This window comes from Setaria italica, chromosome I (assembly GCF_000263155.2).
Source record: "Setaria italica strain Yugu1 chromosome I, Setaria_italica_v2.0, whole genome shotgun sequence".
NCBI classification, from domain to species: Eukaryota; Viridiplantae; Streptophyta; class Magnoliopsida; order Poales; family Poaceae; genus Setaria; species Setaria italica.
The window spans coordinates 16,115,869-16,135,758 of record NC_028450.1 but is presented as its reverse complement, the minus strand read 5'-3'; the positions used below and the strand labels follow the sequence as shown (position 1 = coordinate 16,135,758).

General features: G+C 45.7%; 2 long non-coding RNA genes across 3 annotated transcripts; one reads left to right on the top strand and one right to left on the bottom strand.

Annotated features, from left to right (window-relative positions):
* Positions 1–1,113: 1,113 nt before the first annotated feature.
* Positions 1,114–5,914, bottom strand: LOC101761917. The gene is made up of 4 exons (XR_214478.1): positions 5,564–5,914; positions 3,131–3,186; positions 2,224–2,613; positions 1,114–1,476 (listed from the first exon to the last, which is right to left on the bottom strand). It is a non-coding gene; the product is annotated as an uncharacterized LOC101761917 (long non-coding RNA).
* Positions 5,915–7,769: 1,855 nt separating this feature from the next.
* Positions 7,770–11,176, top strand: LOC101762896. 2 transcript variants are annotated; one of them, XR_001163189.3, is made up of 5 exons: positions 7,770–8,343; positions 8,436–9,385; positions 9,484–9,545; positions 10,260–10,661; positions 10,873–11,176. It is a non-coding gene; the product is annotated as an uncharacterized LOC101762896 (long non-coding RNA). The 2 variants fall into 2 exon arrangements; XR_001163188.3 differs by having other exon boundaries at positions 8,436–9,545.
* The last annotated feature ends 8,714 nt before the right edge of the window (positions 11,177–19,890 follow it).

Sequence of the window (19,890 nt, the reverse complement as noted above, 5' to 3'; positions counted from 1 at the left end):
TTTAATTTTACCCTGCATTGCAAATGATCTTATTATATTGCATCGAAAAAAGTCATTCGTTGCATCCCTTGAGGTTCTATTGCCACCAACATCATATGTGGCTATATTTGAGTACACACAAGGTGATATTGCGATATTTCTAGGTGTGGCAATAGATAAGTTTCTAGGTGGGCCTTTCTGTTGGTTAAATTGAAATCAGCATTAAAATTGCCCAAGCTGGACTTAACACATATGTAATTTGGCCCATGCGGCATGTCTTTCTTTCGCGAGGGATCAGATCTAAACCTGATCGATCCAGCCCCTAGCCCTCACACCGTGTCGCCGCCTCTTCTTCTTCACGTGATGTTCGCCATTTTTTTGAGAAAAGGAGTGCTTGTATGTTTGTGGATCCCACTGCCACTTGTCAAGTAGATCCCACACGTCATATTTCTCTATCTATTTTCCCTTTATGTTTTTTACTTACCAGCCTCTATTTTGATATTTTAGTGGGCCCTGCTACCACTTTGTCAAGTGGATCCCACACATTATATTTTCTCTCTCTTCATTTTCCTTTTTTTTCTTTCCTTACCGGCCTCCATCAGCACTGAGTAGGAATTAGGCTTGCATCATCCGAATTGGGTCACATTCCTTTAGTTTAGTAGCCGACATCATCCATATTGAGCCATAGCCCGTTTGCGGGGCCTTCACAACACTGGTGCTCATGGAGCAGCAACATAGAACAAAAAATTTGCGAGCTTTCATCCTCGAACCTGCAACCTATGCTTACCATTGGACTAGTGCTTCAGTACTGTATGTATACTCTAGTTTCACTTGATTATACATAAAGAGTTCTGGGACTATACTGATGAAGTTGTATGCATGCAACCAAATTATTTCTGGTATAAGAGACAATATTTCATTGAGCTATTTATGAATTTTAGAGAAAATAATGTTCATGCAAGTGAAAATTTGAGAATAAGAACAGCCACATGATGCTGTATTTGCAACTGAGAGACAAAACATACAGACAATACAAGTTCACAATTTTGGACTTGTATTCACAATCCTGACAATTTTTGTTGACAGTGAAACACCAAGTATTTGCATTCCATCCATCATATCGAGATAGCCCTGTACATCAATCCACTTCATTACAATCGAAAGAATGCCCCACAGCACAAGAGCTAAATTGATGCATCCCACTGTACATCAATCTACTTCATTATAATCAAAAGAATGCCCCACAACACAAGAGCTAAATTGATGCATCCCAAAACAACACAGGAACAATTTTCTTCTTGGATCTCTGTTACACAAGAGCTAAATTGATGCATCCCAAAACAACACAGGAACAATTTTCTTCTTGGATCTCTATTCATCTGTATCAGCTCCTCCATCTGTTCCGTTCCCAACTTTATATGATCAGTTTTATCCCGCAGGTCAGGGACGACATCCAAAAGTGAGGCCGAACCCAGCAACCCTCCCTTGTCCTGGCACCTGCAGTACAAGCAACAATGTTATTCAATTTACTGAATTTTAAAATGGACATAGGAATTCTTCCTGCTAGACAGAACTACATTTAGCCATTTAGGTACTCGACATTATGAGGAAGTGGTACTCTGTGTTTTCTCATTGTTCGAGTGTAATTTATCTGGTGTTGCAACCGAAGGTGAAACAATCCAATCAAAATAAGGTCAAAAGATAGCATGCTTCATTAGCAAAGTGACTGGCTATCCCTACATCTTCCCTTAATGATTTGTCAGCTTAGAGACGTCACAGTCAAGGTACAAACCAGAATCGTGGTTAGCCTAGCTGGTATGCTCCAAAGGAAAAAAAATGTTCGGCACCAGTCTGACTGAACCAGCCACCTAAAACATAAGGCCCTTCTTTGGCATAGTGGGTCCTAAATTTGTGGAAGAAGGTCAAAGGAAGTCACCTTACCTCTGTTGCCTAATCACCATTCTACTACTATCCACAAGCTTGGAAAAAAGGAAGCAGAAGGTTATGACTAATCCTAGTCAACTTTCAGTGATGGCACACAGAGAATACGTCTACCATTAATTTTGATCAAGAATAAAAAATCAGTTCAAAGACAGAGCTGAATTAAAAGAAGGAAAGTAAACCCCATTGATGCAAAGGAAATCATATATAGATAGTGCCTATTCCATTTCAGATTATGAATCATGAAGCAAGGTCTACCCTCAAGTTGAGATCGATTTTTAGAATTAAAATATGTAAATGTACCTGATGTCAATCGAATGAGCCTTCCACTCGCCCTTGTAGTCGTTGAGGTAGACGTTGAGCTCTCTGCCTGCGGCTCTGAAAGCTTGAGCTAGTAAAAAGGGAAAGCTGATTATATGTTCAGAGTTCATAAAAATCTATTGATCTCAACAATACTTTACTATGATTAATATTTCTAAGAATTAACTGAAGTCAATACAACCTATGAAGTTAGGCAAACAGTGATTCTTGAAGTATGCAGGAAAAAATTAGTGATGCTTCCTGATGATAAAGGGGGGAGGCACCACCTCCCCCTCCTTGGAGCTCGAGCTGCTCCAGCACTCGGTCGAGCCCTCCTCCTCCTCGGCTCCTTGCCGCATCGAGCTGCAAGACACCCGGGACTACAAAATAAATCTGTTGGAATAGGAAAATAAAATAGGTCTGTCAGAATAGGCATCAAAATACTGATCAAGCATATTTTATTTTCAAGGCAAAGTGGCAAACATCACTTCCAGTAATAAAAACAGTACAAATTAAGGATCATAAACCTTTGCTCTTATCAAAAGTCTTAACTTATTTAATATAGTTGTAGCTGGCAATATGGTGAAAACATGTAGTTTCTCTCTACATCCTTCTCAGATTCAGTAAGCCCATTATTATATTCATTTCCAACAATAGGTCTAAAATGAAATTTATGATTCTAGAAACATGTGAACCTGATCTAACCTGTAACTGAATACTGCAATGGGAAATGATGAAAGAACTTGTAGATACTGACTGCTACATGCAAAATTTAATGGTCTGGTAGAAAAATTATTTCAAGACTCATGTACCACAAAAATGAAATCACACAACAGAAATAATAGTGATATGAGGTATTGAAGAATCTGATTACTGTCATGTTTCAAATCCCAAATAATTTTGACATTACCTTTTCTTCTTCAAGTTATATCCACTTTTCCATCCACTCCATACCTTCATGCATGCCTGACAGAATAAAGAGAAAAAACCATTACACATAACAAACCAAGAGATGTACATACGAGTAATAGAAGCTGATAGAGGAAAACCAAAACAAAGAAAAATCACCTAGAAGCTTGTTGGAGGTATGCCCTAGAGGCAATCATAGAGATGATGATATTCCATTTGTATCCATGATTTATATTGTGTTCCTTGAATATCCATTAAAGGCTACTTGAATTGATTTGCAATTATGTGAATTATGTGTGAAACTCTTTACTTGTATGGTTATTCTAAAGCTGTCCCTAGTCGGAGTTCATGTGAGGACACACATGAATATTAGACTAGCACATGTATTAGTTGATGACTATGTTTCACAAGTCATGGATATGGAGATGTTGAACTAATAATGTGGGCACATGTGGAGACATGTGCTAGGACTGACCCAACACGAGAAATAGTTCTCTCTTTAAACAACATATACGCTTTGTCCTTAGACCTGAGATTGTCGCATGTATTCAAGATGTGGATCGACCTACTTAGGGGCTATCAAACGCTACGCCGTAACAGGGTAGTTATAAAGGTAGCTTTCGGGTTTGTCAAGAAGCATGCTATGAGACATGGTCAATCAAGATGGGATTTGCCCCTCTCTGATTGAGAGTGATATCTCTGGGCCCCTCGAGTGATCGGATCCGAAAATGCATGGCCATGCTACGTACGGTTAAGAGTTAACCTACAAAGGGATTCCGAATCACAGGATCGAGAAAGAGCGGTCGACTTGAAGCTAGACCAAATATCGTGAGGCAAAGGGAATAGCATGTATATAATGTTGTGATGGTTCGTCTGATATGATCTTCGTGTGCATATAGGAGTTGGCACGTCTTGCTAGAGGCCGCTACCGACTGTTGGGCCGAGTAGAAGTACTCGGGCCATGTCTATACGTATCCGAACCCATAGGGTCACAAACTTAAGGGGCTGGAAGCCCAATTCGGATGTGATTCGAGTTGGATTAGGTTTAGAAGTACTAATGGGCCTCGGACCCAGAGGCCCATTAGGAACCTCTATAAATAGAGGGGTGAGGCGTCCTAGGGTTTATACCTTTTTGGCGAAACACATCTACCGCGCCTCCCACGCCCTCGCCTGTTGCAACTCACGAATCTAGCAGTCCTGCTTGCGATGCTTCCTCCCTGCACGTGTGGATACCTTGGAGGTGTTGCGCCTGCAGCATTTGATGAGCCGCCGACGAGCCACGACGAGCCGCCGACGAGACATGACGAGCCGCGGCACGAGGGCGATCTTGCTGCACGTGGACGAGCTGCTGAGGAGCTGCTGGACGTCGACGTGATCGAATACATATGACTACGTTGATTGACTTCGCTGCATCGACGCAAATCTACATCTTCCGCACCAGTAGTGCGTCGAGTGGTAATCCCGTGATCCTCATACGGCAGTTTTCCTGGTTTACGCGGTAGAAATTTTTTTTTTGCGCTAGTGTAGCCTACCTCGTATCCCAACAAAGCTGACAGGGAGCATTTGAGTCAATGAGTACAAAACATTCACAGAGACAAGAATTTTCAACACTGTGCCTTCCATAGGAATGATATATCAGGAACTTGAAAGATGCATTTACTGATTTTTGCTATACAAGTTGTACCACAAAATTTTTGAATACGACACCTCGACAAAGAATATCCATATAATCCCATGGGGAATGGTCCTCCATGAGACCAACCGTGGAATAAGCAGACACAGATATGTCCTGAAGAAAAAATATGTGCGCTTATAGATATACTGGAAAATAAAGTGAAAAACAATGTAAATGATCATGGCCTATTCTCGATCAATTAAATGGGGCCTAAACCTAGTTGATTAATATTTTAATTCAAGAAAGCCCTGAATAGTACCGTCTGGATGCACTATATAAACATCACTATTTCTAAAGCAGCAAAACTATGTACTGCTAATACTGCGTGGTATAACTTGTCTGCTACAATAATTGTTATTATCAATCTACCACATCGCCAGTTGATACATCTTTCACTATTTGAATATATTCTACACACTGTGGCAAACACTGGACAAACATTATAAACATTAGCGAAACTTTTCTCATGGGATTGCTAGAGTACTTTATGTTCCTCTTCCCAAATGGAAAGGAAACTTCCATATCACTATGATGTCTGGCAATGTCGACCTTGCGCAGTGAAGGAAAAGAACCAAATCGAACCGTTGAATGGTGGGGTGGATGGATTTGGTTAGTAGGGCACCATGCAACACGCGAATCAACAGCTACACGAATGGAGAGGAACAGAGAGGATGAAGAATCTCGGCTCGCTTGACAACGAGAACCAACCGAAGGAACGAAAGAATCCATCCAAGCGAGGAAGGGAAGGGATTTACTCACCTACGCGGGAAGGAATGAGCCCAGATGGATCCCTCCACCTTGCGGCTAGAAAGAAAGAGCAGCGGCGGATGGAGGATCCAGTGCCGGTGGGGAGAGGGAGGATGTAGCAGCGACGGATGCGAGTCTGGCGTTGCGACTTGTGAGTTAAAAGCGCAGGGGAGAGCGACACCGCATCCCAAGGCGGAGCCACGGAGGAGACCTGGCGGCGGCGGTGGCGGTCCCATCCCCAGCACAAGGGAGGTGGCGGTGTTGGGTGCTATCGAGTGAGGAGGTGGAGGGGGAGGTGCGGCACCACGAAAGGGAGGGAGGGGATGGCGGCACGGACGGATAGAGAAGGGAAGGGTGCGGTAGAGAAGGTAGGCGCGCAGGATTAACGGGTAAGCGTAGGCGCCTGGTGACAAAAACAATGGCAAAACGGCGGAAACATTTCAGAATCGCGAAAATTTTCGATCCGCTTCTTTCGTCGCACCTTTGGCGTGACAGATAAACCTCTGTGGGAATGTGGGCCTAAATTGGGTGGGGAAGGTTTTTAATTATTTTGGATCTATAAGAAGAATATGTGTATAATTGTCAACAAATATAATTTATTTTAAAAAACATGTGAACTCAATGTTATATCAAATTTACATTAAAAAGACAAAGTTAACTAAGTACTCATCACCTAAAATCATAGTGGGATAAGGGTGTGATTACAGACACGTGCTATTTCAACAGCGTAGCTACCATTGCGTCTCCGGCCTGCCATCCTGCATCAGTGCCGCTCGCCATTGCCTCTCCCGTGGCTTCTAACATTAGCACTGCTCGCCATTGCCTCTGCAGTGTGGCATCACGCATCGGCGCCACGCACCATTGCTATTGGCGGAGAGGGTATGCGAGGCGGCAGCGCAACAATCAGCTGCGTGGATTCAATGGATCCGATTCCAAAGAGATAAGGCAAAGCATAAATGACTAGCGAGTCCCCTTAGTCAATTTTAGTCAAAATTCATTGAAACTCTCCAGATTGCAACATCAAATCCATCCAAATTCTGCCGCCTCATCTAAAAAATTTGATGATTTCATCCACTTATTGTAAGTGGCAAGACATCATATTTTTGGGATACAATTTTTCAAATTACTTATAGAATGAAACAAACGTGCTCTATCATGACGCCGACTCGTTAAGACACTTTATATTGATTGTATGTGCATTATAAAACTATAAAATTATCAAACATATGTTGATTTGGCCTATATATGTGTGCATCAACTCCATATGACTCATACCTCGTAAACATGTACACACCACTAATAACAACATATATATATTTTTTGCAATTTTTTCTATCCTATTAGATGCACATGCAATTCAATTTGGAATTAATTTCGATAACCATGTAGAAATTTAATTAACATAGTAGATTAGTTCCTAGAAGGCAACTTATCCGTAATCTATTACATATAAAAAATGATTTGGTACATATAAGATATTTATCTGTGTGTTACTTCACAATGGTGGAATAATAGAAGGAAAAAAGAAAAAAGAAAAACATTAAGAAATAAAAAGGGTTCATAATTTAGTTAAACGGGCCGAGGGATATTCTCTGACGATGGCGATGGCATCAAGCCAACTTCCTGATGGGCAGCAAAGCACGAGATGGGGTCACCTCCCTCAACGGCCTCCTAGCGGCACAACGTATAGAATTTGTTTATAGAGAAAATAAGGTGATCTCTTGTCAGACAATGCTTATCTGAATAAATCAGATCAAAAATCTGTAATGATCATTCCATATCACACAAGAATCTTAATTGCAGAATGATGTAACGTGGAAATGCACTAACATCTCCATTAAAGCTCCGTTTGGTAGGGTTTGTCAAAGTGTTTCTCCATTAGCTTTTGGTGAAGCCCTACCAAAGGGATAATTTCAAAACGGCTCCATCACCGAAGCTAGGAAGAAGCCGCAAAACGGCTTACGTTAGAGAGAAGAAGAAAAAAAAGTGACTTCACTAGCTTCTCCTCTCTCTCCAAGCATTAAGTGATCATAAAATATGCATATTGCTATTACGAAGCTATTTTACTAAAGATTTTACAAAATGGATTTAGCTCAAAGAAACCACTTCATAAAAAAAAAGCTGGAGTCGAAGTCGTTTTGGAAGGAGCCGAACCTCTGCTAAACAGGCAAAAAAACAAATATCTCCGCTTCGTTTTGACCCTCCGAACGCTCCCCTCAGCCCCGCTCTCTTCTCCATCGTCCATTTTCTTTCAGCCGCCCTACGCGCCTCCCGATCCGCCGCCACCACCTTCCCACCGCGGATCCACCGGCCGCGGCCTCCGCTCAGCCCAGGCCTCTCCCTCGGCGGCCGCTTCGGCACCGAGGCCAAGCGCCAGTGCCTATCGCGCTCCTCATCCATCGCCTCCATCTACTCCGTCTCCTCCCTCGACGGGGAAGCCGACGCCGACCCGTCCCCGGCTGCGTTGCTCCCGCTGCTGCGCACCAGCTCGCTGCTAACCGGCAGGGACGATGCACCCGAACAAGCCCGAGATGGGGGCAGCGCGCAGCGGCTGCAGTCCTGTAGCGCGCAGCGGCTGCAGTCCTGCAGCACGCACAGCGCTAGATCCATCCACGAAGAACTTCTACGGCAGCACGGCGTGCGCCCGGTACCCATGCCCACCATCGCGGCTGAAGCCCGACACATCGGGTCAAGCAGGGAGGAGGAGGCGGCAGCAGCTTGTGCCGCCGTAGTCTGGGAGCTCGGCGTCGCTCGGCCACTCGAGTCGAGCGTGGTGTGGTGGTCAGCTCCAGGTCAAGTACCTCCTACTACTCTTTCATGCATCAAATCTATCTTCTCCATCCTTTCTCTGATTTCCCTCTGATTGAATTGATTCCCGATCTAGGTTTGCGTCCATGGGAGCTGCTGCTGCGCTGCACGGCACTGCTGTCAATCCCTTGCATCAATTGTTGTATTTGGACTCAGATAAGTTCACTAATCAACCCCAAGTCCTTGTTCTTCCCAGTTTTCAGTATCTACCATTGCTCTGTTGTGCTTCAGTTTTTGATGCTTTACTAAAATTTAGGGTTCCATACTTGAATTGATGTGTGGTATAGCTAATCTGGTGCATTTATTTTGTGGATCAATTCCCTTGATTACTTGCTGGTAGAGTTACTGCATACGGAAAAAAGAACTTCCTCTGGTCATGAAAGTTTTCTCAATCAGTTTTCCTGAAATGAAGCCCCACCAACCAATTTGTTAATTGATTTGCTGTCGGAACCCATCCAATACTGACTCTCGATGTATGAAACAGTTGGATTCCTGAATAATTATGCTGAACTAAATTTCTTTGATTTATTTCCAATGGTTACTTTGTCAGTTGTGACACGAGAAGCCAGTTCATGAATCTGCGCTTGCCGTGCTTTAAATACCTGTGTTGGTGAATCTGTGCTTGCCGTGCTTTAAATACCTGTGTTGGTGTAGTGAATAATTAGCACCTGTTTTAGGACATTTCGTTACGACTAGCACCTGTTGGAGGGCAATTATCTTGCTATCCTCTTTCATTTCCATTGAGAGGTGATTCAGCTCTATGAACCCCTTTTCAATCCTTGATTCTTCCCAAGAGCTAAATTGATAGGTCAAATATCTTAATTTTTATAATGCAGTCTGGTGGAGAGACCAAGTCCATAAATTATCTCTGAGAGCTGCTTTTCTTCCCCGTTCATCTCCAGCTCTTCCACTGAGAATTGTCTTATAGAAAGTACATATAAAGGGAAGGGGCAAAATATGACAGAGCTTATGACTTATGTAGTAGAATAATCGAAATCATGGTCCTTGCTTCTAAGCCATCTCTAGGTATTAATCCAATGCTAAATTTAAAACTTTGATTGAAGTCCTCAGTCTAATTATTTAATTTCACTCTACTAAAACATTTATTAAAATGTTTTGTTTAGGGAATACGTTTTATTTTCTTCTGTTATGGCAACTCTTGGCATTCATATCATTGGTGTCTGATGTAAGTCTCTCTCCCTCCATTCTCTGGCATTCATTTAACATTTCCTAGCTTTCTGTTGCCCTACAAAATTTATTTCCAGTTTCCTTCTAATTAGAAATTTCTCTTAGGTTTTCATTTTTTCTGAGATGCAATTCAATGTTAGTTGTCTGAACTCTTGTAATCAATAACAACCAATAAGGCCATCAATGTATGCAATTGAGATGGCTTATTTGTATCCTTCACTCACAGCTAAATTATCTTTTGCAAGTAAGCACTCATGTTTTTTTCGTCTGTTCAGTAGTAAATTTATTCTTCTTTCTTCTCATGCTTAATTCCGTGACACCCACAAAATAGCCTCCAAAGAAGGCAGGGATGATTTCCCTTTCTAAATTAAAATGGCTTCTTCCGTTTCATTCACTGTGACATCATGGCTGACTAGCTGTGTTGCAAAACCACACATTTTTTTTTGTTTCCAAGGATGATTGGAAGCTCTTTGTTGTGGAGAGTATGCAGTTATCCTTCTCAAAGCTGATGGCTTATTGTTCAAACATGTATGCTTCATAGGTTCATTCCTAAATTCCTGATCGGATAGTCTATATCTTGTTCTTGCGAAATCTGGTCCTGTAATGTTATGCACAAATTAGGTTACTTGAAATTTTCACTGTTTCAGCCAAAATACTTTGAATGGTATGCTAAAGGATGATGCTTCAACTTTCTTTTTTTTTCTCATTTCAGAATACTGGGAGAAAACAACTGCAAAAGACCATCAAGGATTCACCAGCAAAGCTCAGCAAGCTTATTGACTCGAAAATGATGATGCCAGCATAGTAGTGAAAGCAGGAGATGCTGTACTGTTGAAGTCCTAAACTATTTCTTGGAGTCTTACCATCTCCAATTCCAATTATTTCTAATTTTCTAAACTCCTTGGCAGAATGATGCTCATCTGCCTTGTCCTCTTCCCTTCCCTCACTGCAAATTCATGGGATTTGCATCAGAATATTTTTAGTAGTCAATCAAACCTTTTCCTGAGAGTTCATGTTCTTATCATTACTATTTGTTGTAGGTCATGCCATCCTTTTCGAGCATTAGGGTTGAAGGCTTGAAGCTGGACGATTGCAAATTGAGCAGAAGTGTCAGGTTGTAAACTAACTTAAAGTGTCCGCTTGAAGCTGGACGGTATATGATATTATTGCAGGGTGCTCCTTAATTTACTTTATATCTTTACTATATCAGTATGATATATATCACTATGATCATCTAGTTTGCATGTGTTTAGTTATTCCATGCACTTAATCACCAAGGTTCCTATATTAAATTAATAAATTCTATGTGTTTTTATGAATTGCAGGAAAGCGTGGATAGCCAAAATATTTAGAGAAAGCTTTATGTCTATATGCTGGTGATGGACAGCTAGAAGAATGAAGAATTACAGAAAGGTTTATTGGTGACTGCTGGTGCTGATGGGGGCATTAATAGATCAATAAGATAACTCATTTAGTTTTATTTTATTATGCCAAACATAGTTGCAAACTTGTATTCAGAGATAGTGTTTTTATTCCGCTGTAGTCATGTTTATTTTAGCACTACTCTTGTTATTGTGTTATTACTTTGGTTGAGGCATGTATTTGAAGTTAAAGGTTTGAGTTCTTATATGTGATGATGAAATATATGCTCATGGCATAATTATTTTGTAAAAACAATTAAAATTCTAGCTACAAAACAAAATTAAAAAGGTATCTCTTGTTGCAACAAACTACTATGCAACCACCGTTTATTGTTGCAATATACATTATTGCCATAAAGTAACCACCGTTTATTGTTGTAATATACATTATTGTCACAAACTTTGTGTTGCTATAGGACATGTCTACCACCAATAATGATTCGTTGCATTTTTCATCTATTACCACCAACATGATTTGTTGCATTTTTCATCTATTACCACGAACAATGATTTGTTGCATTACCTTTTATTGCCACCAACAAGTGAACGTTGCAATTGTGATTCTAACCACCAAATTTATTACGTTGCAATATTTATTTGATGCAATGGAGCATATTGCATGGTAATATGACCATATTCCCATGTTACTAGGGGTGACAATAAAGCTATTTTGCGACAAATTCGTTCGTGGCAATATAGTCCTATTGCAGCCACGTGTTTCGTTGCAACAGTAACTCACACAACCATTCTACTGGTCGCAATATTCATGCTTGCAACCAAATCGCGGTTGCGTTAGTTTTTTTATGTGCATTGCAAAATCACCATATTGCAACACTATATCCAAAAGGGTACAAGAACTTATTGCACCGTTCCAAATGCAACCACATGTCAACGACCATACATAAATGCAATTGATCCATATTGCAACCAAAATAGCCATATTGCAACCCAATATAAGCGTCATGACAGGGCTGGATCCTAGTAGTGCAAGGGAAGTGGGCCCGACACGGGTCTGGGAATCGATGGGGACAACTGACAAGTGAAGCGATCGTTCACGGTGCATGGATGTCGTGAGGTTAGGTTCACCATGCATGGTTAAAAAATTCGAATCGATTCGTCTAACTTTCACAGTTTGGGACTACTTGATCGCTATGCTACACTGAGTAAGAATGGAACTTGATGTTGATATTAATATTAATAATTGTTATAAATTGTTTGGAAACTATGCTTGTTTAGTATAGTTGCTAACTTAGACGGGTAAATGAACTTAGAACTTGTGGCTAAAATATTGACAGTGAGGACCTACTCTAGTCGCTTTTGGCAAAAACAAACCCTAGAGCCAAAAAGCTTGCATGTCTAGGTTTTGGTGGATTAGTACCACCGGTCGGTTAAGTCTTGTTGAGTAGTTGCTCAGTCTTGTTGGGGCATATCTCTTTCAGGTGATGTTGACGCCTCTGAGCTTGCTGCAAGTGGCACTTAGCTTCCCCAGCTTCCTCTTGGGTGGACGGTTGAGTGGGATCCCTCCTCGGACGGCGAGGATCGAGATCATTGATGTCATGATCGGCTTCATCATGATGTCCGGCAACGATGTTAGCTTCCGCTTATTTATTTCTACTACTTGAACTCTGCAACTATGTTTGAATTTTAAACTCGATATTGTAATAATCTTGATGCACTTGTTTAATCTGAATGGTCTATTGTAATCTCTGGAACCACTCACCTTCGTGTGAGCTATGCTTTCTCGGTCCTGTGTTGAGTGGTTTATCAGACGAAATCTGACGGACTACCAAGTTAACTTGATTAAAGTACATGATCGCGTGTTAGGCAATTTAAATGTGCTTTAGCTAAGTTGATTTGGCGGTTCCGGCACACCCCGTCCCTCCAACTACTAGTATGTGGTCCATCCAAGGTTGGGGCTTCACTCTGAAGAACTTTCTGAACAATGAAAAGTGGAGTTGAATGCCTAGAAAGGCCTCGTAGAGGTGAACGAAGATGGCAACGTGCAAAATAGAGTTGGGGTTGAGGTGGACTAGTTCCAAATTATAGTACCTCAGCAACCCCCCAAAGAACTCGGACAACGGCAGAGCAAGCTCACGCTCGATGAAGTGCATGAAGATCACTATCTCATTCAAGTGCCTTTCAAAAGGCAACAGATTTCTGGCTGCCTCTCTCCAATCCGTGAATTCCTTCTCCTGGAGCAAATTGGCATGCACCAGTACCCGGATGTCCGCCTCCTTCAAGGTGGAAGGCTTCTAGGCCATAGCTTGATTCGGCGGTGCCGTCTGGTCGGTCTTCCCGTACTTGGGCGTCGGTAGTGAGACCTCCTCGGTAGTGAGACCTCCTTTTCCTTCTTGGCGGCCTTGCATTTTCTTCAACTCCGCCACCTTGCTCGAGGATGCTTTCTTGGGCGCCACTACTTCGATGGTCTTCTTGCGCATCAGCTAGATGGCTACACAATGGGGCGTGGCGGTGCTAGGGCAATAGTGCTCGGGGAGTGCAAGCGGCAGCACTAGGGCGATAGTAGAGAAGATGAATGGCTTAGGAGCACTAGCTTGGGTAAACGAAAGGGATAAGATTCCTCCGTCATTTATAACCATGGCACAGGTAACTGAGCGGCGAAGATTATGGGGAATATTCTATTTTTTAGGCCATCAGTTATCACCAGAACGGTTACCATATTTTTCGGAAGAGATAAGTTTTCTAAAGGCGAACGGTCACATTGGACCAGTGGTTGACCCTTATACCCAAACTAGTCGTGTAATGGCTCGGGGGCTGTGTGCCACGTGCCCGTTGGACAAAAAGTTTTTTCTCTTCGTTTTAAGAGGAAAAGGTGTGAAATTACAAGATTGACCCTTAGCCTGATTCTTCAATTCAACCTAAGGCTCGACGGCTACTCCATATGGAGTACGATTTTTCAAATCGCACTTCCATATAAAGATCAAGATTCAAGACTAAGTTAAATGAGGCTTGAGCACCTTCTAGCCGCATGGCAGTATTTGAGCACATTCGAAGACTCAATTCGATAGAGTACTCAAAGGAGCACCACAAACTAGTCGGTGACGTCTACAGAAGTACTTGGGACTGCGGCAGTTGACTAAAAAGTACTCGGGGGCTTGTCAGCCATACATCTATGGGTCCACCGGGAGGCTTGGACAGTCCTACAATACGGGACTGTACACCAAGATGTGTTAGATATGGAGAGTATGGTGTAGGATGGCATGGTCTACGTGGCGGACAAGGACTAGTCAAGGATTAGGAAACTATTCGTAGCAATTAGAGTAGGACTCTCTGGTCGAATCTGACTAGTACTCTTGTACAACATCCGACCTGTAACCCTACCCCGGCAATATAAGGTGAGGCAGGGACCCCCTCCTAATCAATCATCAATCAATCCAAACCAACCAGCACATAGGACGTAGGATATGACGCGACATAAGTGGCTCAAACCTGTCTAAATTGTGTGTTCGAGTTCACCTTCGAGTTCCTGATCTTTGATGAGCCCCACGCACAAAACAATACCTCAGGTACCCCCTCGGTAGGTTGCCGGGTCTAAACACTAAAAAAGAGAAGAAGAGGAGGAGGAGGAGCGCAACCTTGGGAAATAGCCACACGACCTGTGTGTGGTGGGGTGAAAAGAGGAGGTGGAGAAAGAATGGAACGAGGAAGGGGCACGCGAGCCCCCAATGCAAAGGTGACAGCGACGACGAGGAGAGACCATCGGAGAAAGGAGCAACCTTGGAGCTTGAGAGCCGAGGAATGGACCCACCATGACCGGCTTCCGATGCTGCAACACCTGGTGCATGCGGGTAAGGCCGGAGTGGGGACCAATGGTAGGGGACATTGTAGGCCGGCAAGGCCCCGCAGTAGTGGGAGAATGACCCCCGGCAAGGCACCGCAGCCTGGGGCTGACACCGTAGGAGCACCGGTGAGTGGGCACGTCGCGGGAGCTTCAGGATGGCGTGCAGGCCGCCGAGCAGTGATGGCAGTGGTGGCGGCTGCCAAGAGTGGGATGGAGGCTCACGGCACCACCCCTGGCGGCTGCAAGCCGGCCGACGGCTGCAAGCCGGCCGACGGCTCCAGCAATCGGCAGTAATGACCATGATGACTTGGGGAGCCCAAAAATTGGAGCTTTGACCTCCAGCTCTAGCCCCGGCGACCGGTGGTGACGACCAAGACAACCTGAAGAGCTCAAAAATTGGAGCTTTGAGTCTACTAGGAGTGTCGCCATAAGGTGCAGCCGCAGCCCGCTACAGCCCGCCTCACCCCTGCGCGTCCCTGCCGCAGGAGGAGAGGACGGGTCCCCACCAGTTGGCAGCTCACCGAGGGGTCGACCTAGGAGGCTTGCTCCGATGGTGCCGGGATGAGAGAGATGTGGGAGCAGGCTGGCAACACGCAGATGTGAGGACCACCCGAGTTGCCCGAACGAAGGACGCGGGGGCCTTGGGAGCTGCCCAGCACCAGCTGACCACCCCCACCATTCTTTTCGCACCTGTCGTCGCCGAGCCCGTGACCACCGCCAGCCCCGAGCACAAGGCCTGCCAAAGCCGCCTCAAGCAGACGCCGGCGGCACCACAAAGGACATGGCCGCGGCCGACTCCCACCGCGGCCACCCAAAACTCGCTGCGGGGCCACCTCTGCACGTGCACGGCACCGGGCCTCCACCACCGCATCCACATGCTTGACGACCGTCGAGAGGTCCCCATCGGCTGGACTAGGTACTACCCAAATGTTGGGCTAATCCCCTAATCTACTAGCTTCGTGAGTAGAAGTCCCGGCTGCTGCCTTCCTTGCCACCCTTCGGACTAACGATCTTGGGCTCAGGCAGCGGTAGGGAGGGAAGAGGAGAGGGGAGGTGGCCCAGCGGCGCTGGAGGGGATTGCCGCCTAAGCCGCCTTAAGGAGCGACGCAGGGGCCTTCGCGTGCAACAAGAGAGAGAGAGAGAGAGAGAGAGAGAGAGAGAGATGCTATTAGTTAGGTGAATACACATCCTCACATATATGCTCGCATGGTCAACCATGTCAATGCTTGCACATAGGTATGAGTCTAATTCTATGTGGTGGCTAGAGACCCAGTCGATTATGATGATAAATTTTGAGTTCAAGGTTTAAAGGAACTTGAATTCAGGAATGGGAAGCTACAACAAGGCTTTAACTGCCTCATGGGGCATCATGAGATTGAGCATGTGTGGGACCATTTGGGTCATGTGAACATATCCTGCACTATTACAGTACTGGAGGATGAATGCATTGATGTTCCACCTCCATCAGTAAGCGGAAGCATATGCACAACAATTGGAGCCCAAGCCCCTGTGGACGTCATCTTCGACATAGGTAGCTAGGTGATTCGAGCGAGATGAGCTGATGTGGCAGCACTATCTCATGTGATGGAGGCATTGCTCTATGGCAGTGGAGTGGAGTCAATGTCAGAAATTGTTTCAATTAAAGAAGCTAACCCTAATGGCTTCTCGCTGATGATCAAATACGCCTGCGAAGGATCACTACTAGAGGAGGCTATTTATGGGACACCCCTGTCAAAGCCTACCCCGTGCTACTCTCACTCGCCGACATGTATTGCATCAAATGGTTGAAGCTGCACTGTGCGTCAAAGATGTGGGACATGGCGTGCATCGAAACTGTGACCACATTTCTACGATGGGCATTTTAGACTAACTGCACCCAATTGCAGGAGAAGTGCATGTCTCTCATAGCACTAATCTCGTCAGATGGAATTCTTATAGAGGATTTTGTGTTCGTGTGTTACCACCATCCCAAAGCTATCAAGAAGATCCGTGTGCTTGCTTTAAAGAATGTTGAGTAGCGATTAGGAGGCCACCGCCAGGGTCCGCTATAGTTTTAATATTTTATTTAATTGTATTTTATTATGTAAACAGTTGAAATGGTACATTAATTTGTTACATTGTAGCACATTTGTAATGCAATAGTCGAATCATCCATCAAAGATGAATCTACAAAGGAGGATAATCCGTGGAGTACTCATCCATGCCATGATGCCATGGACTATCACAGACTCCCTTCTGGAACCGCTCGTCTACGTAAGGTCACTGACACTTGGGTCCGAGTCCCAAGCAGTCCAACGTGCCAGTGACCCAGGTCTCGTGGTGGTTTACAAAGAGTTTCATCTCCCACTACTGAGCACAAAGGCAGGATCTGAAATTTTGAATTCCCTACTCCTCCTTCAGGTCCTCCCTCATTATATATAGTAATATAAATAAAAGAGGGGAGCCAAGTGTGACGACCGACCCGAAATCTCTCGAGTTAATCTTAATCCGAGCCCCTGATCACCTGTCTTAGTTTTCCAAGCCTAAGTGTTCAACCTCCCGACCGGTCCCGACCCCTGAGACCCGACCCCTCTCCGCTGGCATCCAGTTCCGACCCCGCTGACCCCAACTCACCCGCCGGATCTTCTGAGTCATCCCCAACACCTCCCTTCAGTCTGATCGGTGGACCCACGAGATCTTTTCCCCCAGATCTTCCACGACAGGCGCACTCGAGTTGCATGTCCGCTTCAGAGTTCCCCCGCCGCGTGGCTCAACTCCTCCGACGCCTGCCGCTCCACCTCGTTCCTGGCCCGCGACCAAATGGATTCTCGCGCCCTCCTCCCCAATCGCAGCGGAAGCCCCTCTGCAACCTTTCTGCAGCACCTCGCCACCTACGCCCATCATCACGTCGCCAGATCCCAGCCGCAGAGCCCGATGTCGCCCGTCTTTTCCATCACTTCGACACAGTCGCGCTGCCTGGTCTTCGCTACCCGACAATCCCTCCTCCGCCAACCCTGACCACGGCAGCGACAGCTCCTTTCCCCGCCCTGTCAGAAGCCGCCCGACAATCTGTTGCTCCGTGCTCACCCGCGCGCCCGCGGCCGCCTATCTTCTCACCTGTGCGCCCTCGTTCCTAGCGCCGTTATCCCGGTCACTTCCATCAACTCTACCGCACGACGACGCCTGACTCCGCCAAATCTCAACCACCGGCATACCCGCTCCTGCGCCGCCCTGACGCCAGAGCCCAATGACCGCTGGCGTCATCCCCGAAGTCCTGCTCCACCGCCCTCATCGCTCAATCGCCGCCCAGGCAGAGCACTCCATTGCTTCTTCCCCGGCCTTCGCGCCGCTCCCCTTCTCACTCCCGCGCCGCTCCCCTTCTCACTCTGCGCCACTATAAAAAGGAATGCGCGAGCCCCGCCGGAGTCCTCCTTCGGCATCGCTGCCTTTCCGCCATTTCTCTTGCTCCCTGTTCGAGCTCCCCGCGCCACCACACTAAGTCCCTGAGGAACTCTCCTCTCCGCTCCACACCGTTTTTCCCCAATCCACCCAGCCGCTTGCTCCTCCGTGCCGCGTAAGGGCTTACTTGTGATCCACGAGAAGCACCGCCGCCGCCGGAGCACTGCCGGACCTAGCCGCTGTCCAAAGCCTTAGTCCCTCCACCCAAGTCTGCTTCTTCCCGACCCCAAGCTTTCCTTGTAAGACGAAGGTAAGCTGCCGACCCCTTGTCCGCCTCGTCCGACCCTTGTTCGCTTCGCCCGACCCCTCTTATCCGCCCGACCCCTGTTCCGTCTCGCCCGACCCTGTCTGTTCGCCGACCCTTTTTCCGCCTCGCCCAAGGGTTCGGTTGTATCTTTTCTTTGAACCGAGAGTGTATGTGTAAAACTTGGGGACCCTTCAGCATTGAGTCCGAGGACCCCTAGCACAGCTATTCCTCTAGGTTAAGGGTCAGATCATAAGTTCCTTTCCTCCGACCCTTACCTCTTGATCTCCACCAACTCCCTTGAACCTTCCCACCCTCCTGTATCTTGTTGCAAGTTTCTAGGCTCAGACTTGCAAGTGTTGCTGTTGAATTAACCGTCTAAAATGCTAACTCTTGCATTGCATTCGTGTAGAGCTGCGTCTCGCCGACGGCTGCTACAAGCTGCACCCGGCGCCAGAAGACGACGGTGGAGCTGAGCTTCTGCCCTCTGAAGCCGAAGCCGCCCCAGAAGTTGAGCAGTTCTCTTCCTCTTTGCTCGAAGGCAAGCCCCGGTTGCATGAAACCCCTATGTTCTCCAAACTTGCGCATGCCTTCCTTAAACATGCTTGTGCATTTACGTATAGGAGTTGGTTGGAACCCTAGATGCATGACTTAGCTCCCATGATCTGAACACTAGCTGTTGGACCGAGTAGATGCTTTGCTTAAATAGGAAATGGTAAAAGCCGAGTGATTTCCTGACACTCGCGAGTTGTAGGAGTTGGATGTCTACCCTTCTGTTACAACTGTAAGGACGATGGACGGGGTAGGGTTGAGGTAAATCTTTTGTGGTCGGATGGTCGCCCCGTCTGTCTATGAAACTTGCTAAGGCCCGACAGTGGTGGTGTTCGTGATCAAGTGTTTGAAGCCTAGTACTTGATTGAACTAGGGCGTGGCTTATACCCCTACTGTCCCTGGAACGAGATTCCCATGGTGCATCATGTGGGTGCAAGTGCGGTCACAGTACGGTAGAGGCCGGGACTGTGGAGCATTGCATGCCAAGGGAAGTTTGGACCTGACACGCGCCTGGGAATTGACGGGGACGGCCGACACAGGAAGCGTCCCTTGTGGTGCGCGGATGTCGTGAGATTAGGTTCGCCATGCATGGTTAAGAAACTCGAATTAATTCGTCTGTCTCTCACAGTTTGAGACTGCTTGATCGCTATGTCACCCTGAGTAAATGAGGAATCTGATGATGACATGGTTTTGTTGATGATATTTATACCTTGGTTGGTTCTATGATTGCTTAGAATAGGTTGCAAAACTTGGACCGGATAATGAACTTAGAACCGGAGCTAAAACTTGAAAATAGGGTTTCATATAGTGCTTCTTGGCAAACAGACCCCTCGGCCAAAGAGCCTTGCATGTCTAGAAGTGGTGGAGTGGTTACTCCCTGTCGGTTAAG